General features: G+C 43.7%; 1 protein-coding gene across 1 annotated transcript in view; it reads right to left on the bottom strand.

The window, feature by feature from the left end:
- The window catches only part of LOC126215170 (synaptic vesicle glycoprotein 2B-like), a 210,825-nt gene that overhangs the window by 110,859 nt on the left and 87,340 nt on the right, over nucleotides 1-12,626 (bottom strand). The window lies entirely within an intron of this gene.

Raw genomic sequence — 12,626 nt, 5'->3', positions numbered from 1 at the left:
AGTGTCAGTAATATGTCTCGTGGCCTTATCGTGGCGTGTCTATCTTCTGCCGTTAGGTCAGACGATAGAAATGCCACTTGCACGCTTAGAGTAGCAGATTGACGGTGACCAACTTTAAACAGAACTTTGTTAATTTTCACACACATTTATTAAAATAATAAAAATCATAGATATTACGTAACTTGATTCTGGATGCTATTTACAATTGACAATCTGAAGTTCCTTTGGTATTGGTACGTTAATCTTATTCTCACATATATCTCTGATACTTGACAAAAGTGTCTATGCATTTATCTTCGTGGCTATGTACAGGAATATGATAATCTTATTAGGCGCAGACTGAAACTTGACTATAGACGGATATAGACAAATGTAGAACTCATACAGACTGGTGCACACAAATACAGACTGACCAATCAGAGGTCTGTACACTTGTTCTAGTACCTCGCGCATTTATGTATCGCTGCGCGAGTGTGATCCACAACGAGAAAAGGTTCTACGTTAGCAGAAATCTCATTGGCTGCGTTACATATTAATACGCGGATCGGCGGAAGCAGAATTTGGTCCGTCTCTAAGACAGCGCCATCTCGTAGTGCGGAGATGGACGAGCGCTGCGCCTGCGCTGTTGTGGTTAGCGGGGCGCGCTCTAGTGGGAAAGTAGTGTACGCGCTGACTACGCGGAACTATGTACACAACAACACCATTCATCAGCAAAGAAAAAACACAACAATAATTGTGAGCGTGTCGGCGCTATCCTGTCATTCTGCGCAACGCATTAATCTGAGATGTACCCTTTACCCTGTGGCTCCTGCAATATGCAATTTCCACCTCCACACTACTACAGAAGTCAGACAGACGGTCCTAACGTTCTGAAGAGAAATGCCTGAAAAACATTCAGCAATAAATATCTTCTGGAGTCGTCCGCTGTAAGGAAATGACACAAAAATTCACAAAATTTCTTATATAACTAGTCGGATACTTGGGTACTGGAGTAGTGCTAGTTAGTGTAAGAAAAACATGAAACTAACGAAAATTATTATTTATTTTGCAAAAATTCTGAGAAATCGCAATCGCACTTTTAGTTATGAACTGAACAAGTTATTTCCGGGTTCTTTTCGGAATGTGAAGTTACCTCTTAAGGATAGGATTCGCTAATGAAATTTCTATACAAAGTTTAAGATTGTTATTGACTTGGCAGAATGGCTGAGAGCCGCGCCTACTCAACTTGAATAATTATCCATTAGCATGTTGCTAGGTACGGTCGAGGCTGTCGCGTGAGAAATGCAGTGAAGTGTACTGTTGTGGAGGAAATATGGGGCTCGCAATACCGTAAGCTGCAATGACTGCTGTCTGCGCCGCTCGCTGCTGACAAGATAACTCTCGTTCTATCTGGGTTGACCTTCGCCAATCAAACTCTCCCTATGCCTTGATGAAGTCAAGGATTCCTATTCGCCCCTAGTCTAACTATTGGTGTGGTACACTGGCCAGATAACCAGTCCACCGTGATCCCACTCAAAAATTCGCTCGCAGGCGTTTAACTATAACTCTGACCATTAAAACCGCACAATAAGTGTGGCGGCCAACACAGTAAACAACACTTAATCGCAAGGACTCAATATAGAGTCGCACTCCGATTTGCTCTCGACAGAGGTGCTCTCCCAGTGAAGTACTGAGGAGAGACTTGTTCCTCGCTCTTTGAGTACATGTACGAGCGCACATGCTCTCGTTACGAGCGCACATGCTCTCGCTCCAAGAGCGGCAACGGAACGGCCCCTCTCCATGCCAAACCTGAAGGGGTATATCTTTCGGTCTCTTCCATTACTCCTTCAGCTCAATGTGTCAGGAATATCGTCTGCCAATCAGCATTGCTCTTCTAAAACGGGAGATGACGTTTCGTTTAAGGCGACCAATCCGGAAATCTGTAGCATCGGCGTTTGGCGTTTGCTGTCTCCCTGTGAAAACCTCTGAAACTGCGTGCTATGTTTGTAAAGAATGTGTAGGCTGGGCGCTCCCACACAATGTAGCAGAATTTGCTTTTAAGCCGAACACGGTGTCGTTCTCCCCTTTCACTCGGGCAAACGCTGTCCACTCCACGGGCGGTTGCCGTCCAACATAGATAGGCTGAATCGTCCTCTGGAGAGACCAGCCTCCTGGCGTGCGGTTTGCGCCTCCTGAACTAAAAGCAAGCCCCTGCAACCGTCGTGTCTTGAATGAATGTGTGTGTGTGTGTGTGTGTACGCCAGCCTCGAGTATTTCAACCACAGTGCGCTTACTTGTTATTTGCGTATCGTTTACATGAATTCATACAACACTGACTTTACCTTATCGAGTTTGGGTTCGAATGAAGCGTCTTGATGTGCGGAATATGATTGAGAGGGCGGAATATGTAAGCAATGAAGGTCAGGAGAGCACAACGTCTTCCATAATCTCCTTCAAAGTACTCTCCATTAGCATTAATACACTTGTCCAAATGTTCATTCCAGTGTTCGAAGCACCTTTTAAATTCGTCCTCTTTGATACCTGCTAGCACTTTCATGACATTGCATCGTACGTCTTCCACATCCGCAAAACGCTTGCCTCTCGAGTCTCTTTTCATCCCCGGGAATAGGAAGAAGTCAGACGGTGCTAAATCTGGCGAATAGGGCGTGTGGGTCAAGGTAGTTGTCTTCGTTGAGGCCAAAAACTGGCGAATGCTGAGAGCCGTGTGCGCGGGAGCGTTGTCATGATGCAGGAACCACACGCCAGAGTCCCACAAAGCCAGACATTTTCGCGAAAAACTTCAGCGAAGCCGTTTCATAACCTCCAAATACAATTGTTGGTTTACATCCCTTTGATGTCAAAAAACAGATCGACATCGTTTTCATATTCGATTTCACTTGTCGAGCTTTTTCTTGGTCGAGGTGAGCCACATGACTGTTTTTACTTTCTGGATCGTACCCATAACACCACGACTCATCACCTGTAACGATTTTGTTGAAAAAATGTGGATCATCTTTGAAAGCGTCCTTCATTTCGAGACGGGCGTGAACGCGACGATCCCTTTGATCTCCGGTAAGAAACTTCGGCACAAATTTTGTTGCCACTCTTTGCATACCCACATCTATGGTCAAGATGCGCTGAATTTAGCTCCAGGACAACCTGGACAAGTTCTCGAGTTGGTCGATTGTGCTACGTCGATCTTCACTGATGAGATCACGGATTCTGTCGATGTTGTCTTCGCTTCGAGCAGTTGAAGGTTGACTGGAACGGGGCTGATCTTCACCCACCATTTCTCCCTTTTTAAACCGAGAAAACCCCTCGTATAGTTGCACTTTACTAAGAGAATGCTCTTTGTAGGCTGTTGTAGGCTGTCTGAATCATAGCAACAGTTTCTGCTGCGTTCTTGCCGAGCAAGAAACAAAACTTCACTGCCGCACATTGTTCGTAAGAACTAGCCATTTCCTCGTGTCACGTCTGCACTGTACGCACACTCAAAGAACTGCCAAAGAAACCACACTCCTCACTGTTGGGTGACGCCGCGTGGCAGAATGACTCAGCAGAGCTCCTACTACAACCCTCTGGCGGCGCAACCTGCTACTACAAGTACACGATGTGCAGCATTACAATTCCGGTTACTTTTGGGTTCCCCCTCGTACATTAAAAGTGCATAAAGAAAAAGTTGAAAACAAATAGGCAAATTACACCAAAGATGAGTATGCTGCAAATAAATTTAAAAAAAATGAAGAAAATCGTATTGACACACAGAAGCGTTAGATGAATGCGTTTGTTTTGTAGACCTACATATAAGCACAGGAAGCCATGTTACTGTTGTTCCGGCATAAAGTCAAGCGCCGGCCCACCAGTCGGGAACTAAAGAGAAGAGGTGGCTGTGAGAAGAGGTCAGCCAATCGCACGCTGACCGACCCCGCTCCAGGACGACAACGCGACAGCAGCGGCCTCTGTGTGGAGACGACATAAGCGCTGCGAGCGACTGGCGACGCCCCAATTGAATAACAGATTCAAGATTGGGCACTTGCGCAGCAGCAACTTAGGATTATGTACTATTAAAAACAGTCTTGATCACGATTTATTTACCAAGGTGACCGGTTTCGACAACTACTGTGATCATCTTCAGACCATCGGGTAGGAACCTCTTTCTGTTGGAAAATCACTAGTGTTTTTAATAGTAAATATTTGTAACACATTGATCACTGCCACTCCCATAATGTTTTCAAAAGTAATTGACTTAGGGTTAATTGTTTATACTGAAGAAGCTCGATTATTTCGTATGTCGCCCTTTGCTTGCGACATAGCTGTGTGATTGTCCATGTTAAGTATTGTCATTTACTTTTTTGTAACAAAACTCATTAATACGATTTTTTTGTATTGTTTGTCAAGTGAACTGAGTACGTATGATTCCTAGACTCCACATATTTGACGACGAGCACTTCCTGACAAAAAACCACCCAGAAGTGGAGGAGGAAACGAAGTGAAACTTCCCCAATAGGGAGGCAATGTGATTCTAATGCAGTGATTACAAAATAGAGTCAGTTGTACAAAGAATTTGCTGGTTGTTCTTCTTGTTATGGTTTGATGCAACTCTCCATGCTGCTCTATCCTGTGCAAGCTTCTTCATCTCCAAATAACTACAGCAACCTACATCCTTCTGAATCTGCTTAGTGTATTCATCTCTTGGTCTCCCTCTACGATGTTTACCCTCCACGCTTCCCTCCAATACTGAATTGGTGATCCTTTGATGCCTGAGTATATGTCCTACCAACCGATCCCTTCTTCTAGTCAAGTTTTGCCACAAACTCCTCTTCTCCCCAATTCTATTCAGTACCTCCTCATTACTTACGTGGTTTAACCATCTAATCTTCAGCATTATTCTGTACCACCACATTTCTGACACTCAAATCTATACTCGATGTTAACAAATTTCTCTTCATCAGAAACGCTTTCCTTGCCATAGCCAGTCTACATTTTATATTCTCTCTACTACGACCATCATCATTTATATTTCTCCCAAAATAACAAATTTATTTACTACTGTAAGTGTCTCATTTCCCAATCTAATACCATCAGCATCACTTCATTTATTTCGACTACGTTCCATTACCCTCGTTTTGCTTTTGTTGATGTTCATCTTACATCCACCTTTCAAGACACTGTCCATTCCGTTCAACTGCTCTTCCAGTCCTTTGCTGACTCTGACTGAGGTTTGCCGATGACATTGTAATTCTAAGTTTTTATTTCTTATCCATGGATTTTAATTCCTTCTCCAAATTTTTCTTTTGTTTCCTTTACTGCTTGCCCAATATATAGATCGAATAACATCGGAGATAGGCTACAACCCTGTCTCACTCCCTTCTCAACCACTGCTTCCCTTTCATGCCCCTCGACTCTTATAACCGCCATCTGGTTTCTGTACAAATTGTAAATAGCCTTTAGCTCCCTGTATTTTACCCCTGACACATTTATAATTTGAAAGAGAGTATTCCAGTCAACATTGTCAAAAGCTTTCTCTAAATTCACAAATGCTAGAAACGTAGGTTTGCGTTTTCTTAATCTATCTTCTAAGATAAGTCTATCTTCTAAGATAAGTCGTAGGTTCAGTATTGCTCGCATGTCCCAGTATTTCTACGGAATCCAAACTGATCTTCCCCAAGGTCGGCGTCTACCGGTTCTTCCATTCGTCTGTGTAAAGAATTTGTGTTAGTATTTTACAGCCGCATCTTGTTAAACTGATAGTTCGGTAATTTTCATACCTGTCAATACGTGCTTTCTTTGGGATTGGAATTATCATATTCTTCTTGAAGTCTTAAGGTATTTTGCCTGTCTCATACAGCTTGCTCACCAGATGGAAGAGTTTTCCCATGACTGGTTCTCCCAAGGCCACAAGTAGTTCCAATGGAATGTTGTCTACTCCAGGGGCCTTGTTTCGACTTAGTTCGATTTGCTGGTATGAGCCTACCTATCAGTATGACGTTGATCCTGCACCCCCATCTGGTCTGGATCCACGCACTGAACGTTTCGTAAGGTTGTCACAAAGTTGTTGTATTCCCTCCTGACGCAAGCACGCCCGCCGCTGTTCTAACTGGTCTCTGATATCCTGGCTACGGGCAGTGGGGTGAAGCCAATGTCCCAGGTGGTCCCACGCGTGTTGTATTGGGGACAGATCTGGGAATCTTGCTGGCCACAGGACTGTATCTCAGCACTGTGCAAGACAGGTCATAGAGACACATGCCACGTGTGGATGGCAATAAGCCTGTCGAAAAGTTCCACCACGACAGCGATGCACGAGGACACTTAGTGTGCATGAGGTAACTATTCTACCAGCAGAGTCCCCTCAATCAGTAACAGCTGTGACCTCAAGTCATATCAGATGGCTCCACACACCATGAAGCCTGGTGTAACGCCAGCCACTGTGCATCCCCAAAACATCTGGAGAATGGCACCTCTCTTCAGGACACCATATTAGTCGCTGACAATGGTCATTTGAGGTAGAGTAGACCTGCAATTCACCCTTGACACAATGCTGCTGGATTCATCAGCAGTCTATGTTTCCCAGGCATGGCACTATTCCAAAGAGACCCGTTCATGTTGGGGAGTTAACAGCAGCATAAGTGTGGGACAGTAATTATCTTGACCAGCTGATGCTGGTCTCGAAGCAATGGTGCGCGATGACACAGAATGTTGCAGGTACTCTGTAACTTCTTCTGGGATGACAGGCAGATATGCGAAGGGATTACCATGTCGATCCTCCCTTGCAGCGATCATGCATTGTCGACCAGAACTTTGTCACATTGCAGTCAGCGTCGGAGCACTATCACATCTGAATGCGCCACAAAATGTAGATATATCTCGATTAACCAGCTTCATCTGATTGGGAATTAATTATATGTGGTGTTCCTCAAGGTTCCATCTTGAGTCCACCGCTTTTTCTTGTGTACGTTGATGACATCTCATCTGTTGCATTGCCAGATGATACAAACATTCCAATAAGTAACAAATCAAGTACAGATTTAGAAATGGCAAATAATCAGATTTTCACTGACATTAATAAATAGTTTAAAGCTAATTCACTGTAATTAAACTTTGAAAAGATCCACTTATGCAGTTCAGAACCAGTAAGAGATTTCCTTCCAGCATGTGTAAAACATATTGAGGCATGCAGATCAAAGAGGTTGACAGTGTTAAAGTTCTGGGATTACAACTCAGCAATAAATTCACTTGAGATGTGCTTACACAACACTGCTGAAGTGCCTAAACAAGTCTACATTTGCAGTGAGAATGTCAGATGAAGGCGATATAAAAACCTTGCATACTTTGCTCACTTTCATTTTATTATGCCATATGGGAGCATATTCTGGGGTAACTCGTCAAACAGAGCAAAAGTTTTTGGGCATAAAATCGTGTAATAAGACTCATTTCTGGTGTAAATTGAAGAACATCATGTAGAAAGCTATTCAAGGAACTTTGTATTCTAACCACTGCTTCTCAGTATATCTATTCCTTAATTAAATTTGTTGCAAGCAATATATGTTTCCAACCAGCAGCTCAGTACATACTATCAATACAAGGAATAATAACAATCTACATAAAGATCTAAAATCACTTACCTTGGTCCGATAAGGGGTCCAATATTCAAGAACACACATTTGCAATGAACTACCAGCAACCAATAAAAATTTGGTTTCAGATAAAGCACATTTTAAACAGAGGTTGGAAGACTTTTTGATAGACAATTCCTTCTACTCTATAGATAAATATCTTAACGTGGACTGTTAGACTAATTTAAGTAAAAATGTCGGTTAGATTTCAGTTTTAACAGCACTTGGACGCAACAGTCAAAATTAGGTATTTTGTGTATGATAAATTTATTAAAAGTCCGAAACTACGTCTCATTCTGACTGTATTAATTCTGTAAATATTAGCAGTTCCAGTTTACTGTAACGTATTCACATATTTTGAAAATCTCCTGATAAATGATCAGGATAGTGTTATATTTAAATGTTCTATGTTGTACTTGCTGACTTGTTACACACCCATGACAAACATTCATTTCTGGGTCTATGGTATGAAAACTTTAGAATTCTCTCAGGCGCTGATAATGCTGTCTCACATCAGTACATGGGATGTTCGCGTCCTTGACAGCCTCCTGTAGGCCTTACCAGGTTTGGTGAAGACACACTAAACACGAATACCAGCAATACATTCTGGCGGTAGTTCTACCTGCCACAGAGAATTGCAACTCTAATCATTTACACGCCCGCTGATGGTGTCTACAAAGCTAGATTGACATCCGGTGCTTCACTTTTATTTTTCAGCCAGCGGGCTTTCCCCTCTTCTGTTTCATTCTCCAAAATTGATGGGATGCAGCACTATCGCTGAACCCTGAATTCGGAATAACCATGGGTCCGTACGAAACTTCCGGACTCCCATAGTTCTAAATGATGACAGTATTTGAAATAAGTGTAGTCGTTGGTACAAGCGTAGATGTGGGAATGAAGAAGAAACATCTTTAAAAATGAACGAAGCGACGCGAAATAATAATAGTGAATTTATGATACATCCTTGTATATACGATCCCATGCATTACTAATTTTAATTTGTAACTTTCGACCGTAAAATTTACATTTACTTGTTGTTGGAGGGAAGGTTAATGAGAAATACGGATATAAAGTACCAAGAAGTAAATAAATACGAACTATATAAGTTACAATATGATGTTCACTTCTTACCTGGTGTATCACTAGGGGCACAATAACCTCAGACTGTGTTTTGAGAGTTTGATTACAGTTAGGCTGTAGTAGCAATAAATAAATCTCGATAAAAGGCTTTTTCGAAAGATTACACAGCCATTTGACTGTATATTACTGTATTTTTCTTCTGCACAATCTAGACTTCGGCTTTTACGCCTTTATCGAGTACAATGTACTTTTACAGAAGAAAAATAGGACAATACACATTCAAATGACGGCTCGGCACCATGGAAAGCAATTCAAGGCGACCATGACAAATATGTTTGTCGTCATAGAAAGTATATTCATTTAGAAAAGGAAAGTCTATTTGTACGACGGGCAGAGATCGTGCACTATCGCAGTATTCACTGTTGTTATCTATGGCATCGCTGTATATAAATTATGCGATTAATAAGTACTTTAAACTCATGCCGTCTCGACAAATAAAATGGCATTTGTATTAAAATAATATGAAAAGGGATTCTCTTATTGTTAGCTTCGTAAAATGCAGGTACGAAGTTGGGCATCAATGACTCCCTTTTGCTTGTGATTGTTCAAAGTATCAGTTACGTTAAACTGTTCCACGTATAGTAAGTTTTAGCGTAAAATCGATATGCAGTGCCTTAAAAACTATTTCTATCGATGCCTCATTCATCCCTGCACGATTACAAAGAGTTGAGAAAAAGGGATGTTAACTTGAGAAATAATATGTGTGATGGTAGAGGAGATGGAGAGGATGGAAGGCCGAGCGGTATCATGATGGGTTAATCTCACAATCGCGAGGGCGTTACGGAGATGCGTATGGAATCTCAGTGACACCTGCTGTAAAATGGATGTGTCTTGGAAAGGTTTACTGATAACATATTGGGAGCGTACATTCAAGACACGTCAGGCACTATAATACCCATGCGATCTGAAGTTTTCCAGCCGTATATGACGGTTCCAAGTTTTTCGCCGGATGTGATCGTCATGGTCAACGATAATTCGGCGAGTAACCGTTCGCCATCATCAGATGGTACTGGTTGAATGAAGGGTCTGTGGTATGCTCCCGGTATATACACTGAAGCGCCAAAGAAACTGGTAAAGGCATGCGTATTCAAATACAGAGATATGTAAACAGGCAGAATACGGCGCTGCGGTCGGCAACGGCTATAGAAGACAACAAGTGTCTGGCGCAGTTGTTAGATCGGTTACTGCTGCTACAATGGCAGATTATCAAGATTTAAGTGAGTTTGAACGTGGTGTTACAGTCGGCGCACGAGCGATGGGACACAGCATCTCCGAGGTAGCGATGAAGTGGGGATTTTCGCATATGCCCATTTCACGAGTGTACCGCCGGCCGAAGTGGCCGTGCGGTTAAAGGCGCTGCAGTCTGGAACCGCAGGACCGCTACGGTCGCAGGTTCGAATCCTGCCTCGGGCATGGATGTTTGTGATGTCCTTAGGTTAGTTAGGTTTAACTAGTTCTAAGTTCTAGGGGACTAATGACCTCAGCAGTTGAGTCCCATAGTGCTCAGAGCCATTTGAACCACGAGTGTACCGTGAATAATAAGAACTCGGTAAAACATCAAATGTACATCGCTGCAGCCGGAAAAACATCCTGCTAGAATGGCACCAACGACGGCTGGAGAGTATCGTTCAGTGGCATAGAAGTGCAACCCTTCTGTAAATTGCTGCAGATTTCAGTGCTGGCCCATCAAAAGTGTCACCGTGCGAACCATTTAACAAAACATAATCGATATGGGCTTTCTGAGCAGGAGGCCCACTCGTGTACCCTTAATGACTGCACGACACAAAGCTCTACGCCTCGTCTTGGCCTGTCAGCAGCGACATTGGATTACAGATAACTGGAAACATGTTTCCTGCTCGGACGAGTCTCGTTTTCAAATTGTATCGAGCAGATGCACGTGTACAGGTAAGGAGACAACTGTGGTGTCACCGCCAGACACCACACATGCTAGGTGGTAGCCTTTAAATCGGCCGCGGTCCATTAGTATACGTCGGACCCGCGTGTCGCCACTGTCAGTGATTGCAGACCGAGCGCCGCCACACGGCAGGTCTAGAGAGACTTCCTAGCACTCGCCCCAGTTGTACAGCCGACTTTGCTAGCGATGATTCACTGACAAAATACGCTCTCATTTGCCGAGACGACAGTTAGCATAGCCTTCACCTACGTCATTTGCTACGACCTAGCAAGGCGCCATTATCATTTGCTATTTATCTTGTGATGCATGTACCGTCAGACCGATGTTCACCAATTATGGATTAAAGTTAAGTATTCCAGAAGCTACGTACCTTTTTTGCTAGTCTCAATTCCTTGTCCTGTTCCAGACCTCACGCCAGCCTGCGTGAGCTTAAACGCGTGCCTTTCGGCTTCCTCTCATAGTGGATTGGCGCTCTTGCCAGTCCACAACAACAACCACCTCATGAATCCTTGAACCCTACATGTCACAGGGTAGTGTACAAGCTGGTGGAGGCTATGTAATGGTGTGGGGCATGTGCAGTTGGAGTGATATGGGACCTCTGATACGTCTAGATACGACTCTGACACGTGACACGAACGTAAGCATCCTGCCTGATCACCTGCATCCATTCATGTCCATTACGCATTCCGATGGACTTGGGCAATTCCAGCAGGATACTGCGGCACCCCACACATCAAGAATTATTACAGAGTGGTTCCAGAAACACTCTTCTGACTTTAAACACTTCCGCAGGCCACCAGAAATGAACAGTATTGAGCCCATCTGGTATGTCTTGCACTGTGCTGTTCAGAAGAGATCTCCAGCCCCTGGTACTGATTTATGGACAGTCCTGCAGGATTCATTTCGTCAGTTCCCTCCAGCACTACTTCAGGCATTAGTGTACTCTGTGTCACGTCGTGTTGCGGCACTTCTGCGTGCTCATGATATTAGACAGGTGCACCAGTTTGTTTATACATTCTGTGGGTCCAGAGTCTGCCTGTCAGAGGCGACTTAAAGTTGTGATCTGCGAAAAGCTTCACTTTATTTGAAGAGTCCATCCGCTGCATTATTTGACATTGGATTTGCTCAACACTTCACTGTCCGTGACGACGAAAAAACTGGAAACCGCAGCTCACTCAGGCTGTCCCCCCCTCCCACCCCTCCCCGCTCCACTCCCCTCCCGGAAGCACACGTATCCCCCCCCCCCCCACCTCTCCCATGCACCGCCGTCGAGCAAGGTGCGGAGCCTTCGAGGTCAGAAATGTGGACCCGCAGGTACATATACGGGGAGTGCACCACAGGCTCCCTCATTCCGTCAGGATCACCTGATGATGGCTGCACGGTTGTTCGCCGAAACGACGTGGATCTTCGACGATTGCATCCGGCAGTAGATCGGAGAACCTCGGAAGCAACACAATACTTGTTTATATTAAAAATGAAGAAATTCCTCCAGCTGTATTTAAGGTGTCTATTTTATTTTGGCAAAATAAAATCGACACCTTAAATACAGCTGGAGGAATTTCTTCATTTTTAATATAAATTTATACCAGCTGACGTCCTGCATTTCAACTATGGATGTACGTAGACAATACTTGTTTCGTTGTACTTCTCGCGAAACGACTGTAGTGATGAAATCAGAGGAATTCAGCTGCGTACAGTGACTCACTGGAATTGGTAAACCCTCATGAGAGCAGAAGTACCCGTTACCACACACTGAAAGGTGGCCTGTGGAGCGTAAGCGCCAATGAGTAAGAGCCCTAGTTTGCAAATTGAAAAAAAAAAAAAATCGATAGTTTCCTGAGAAGGACTTCGGCAATGCATAGCTCAAGTTATTGACGTAAAAATTGTTGGAAAACCCACCTGATATACAAATGCTGTAAAGAGCTCATCGTGCAGCGAAGTCCCGACAACGACATGTGAGGGAATCAGCACCCCCAAGG

This window comes from Schistocerca nitens, chromosome 12, assembly GCF_023898315.1.
Source record: "Schistocerca nitens isolate TAMUIC-IGC-003100 chromosome 12, iqSchNite1.1, whole genome shotgun sequence".
Lineage (NCBI taxonomy): Eukaryota > Metazoa > Arthropoda > Insecta > Orthoptera > Acrididae > Schistocerca > Schistocerca nitens.
This window is presented reverse-complemented; position numbering and strand designations above follow the sequence as displayed.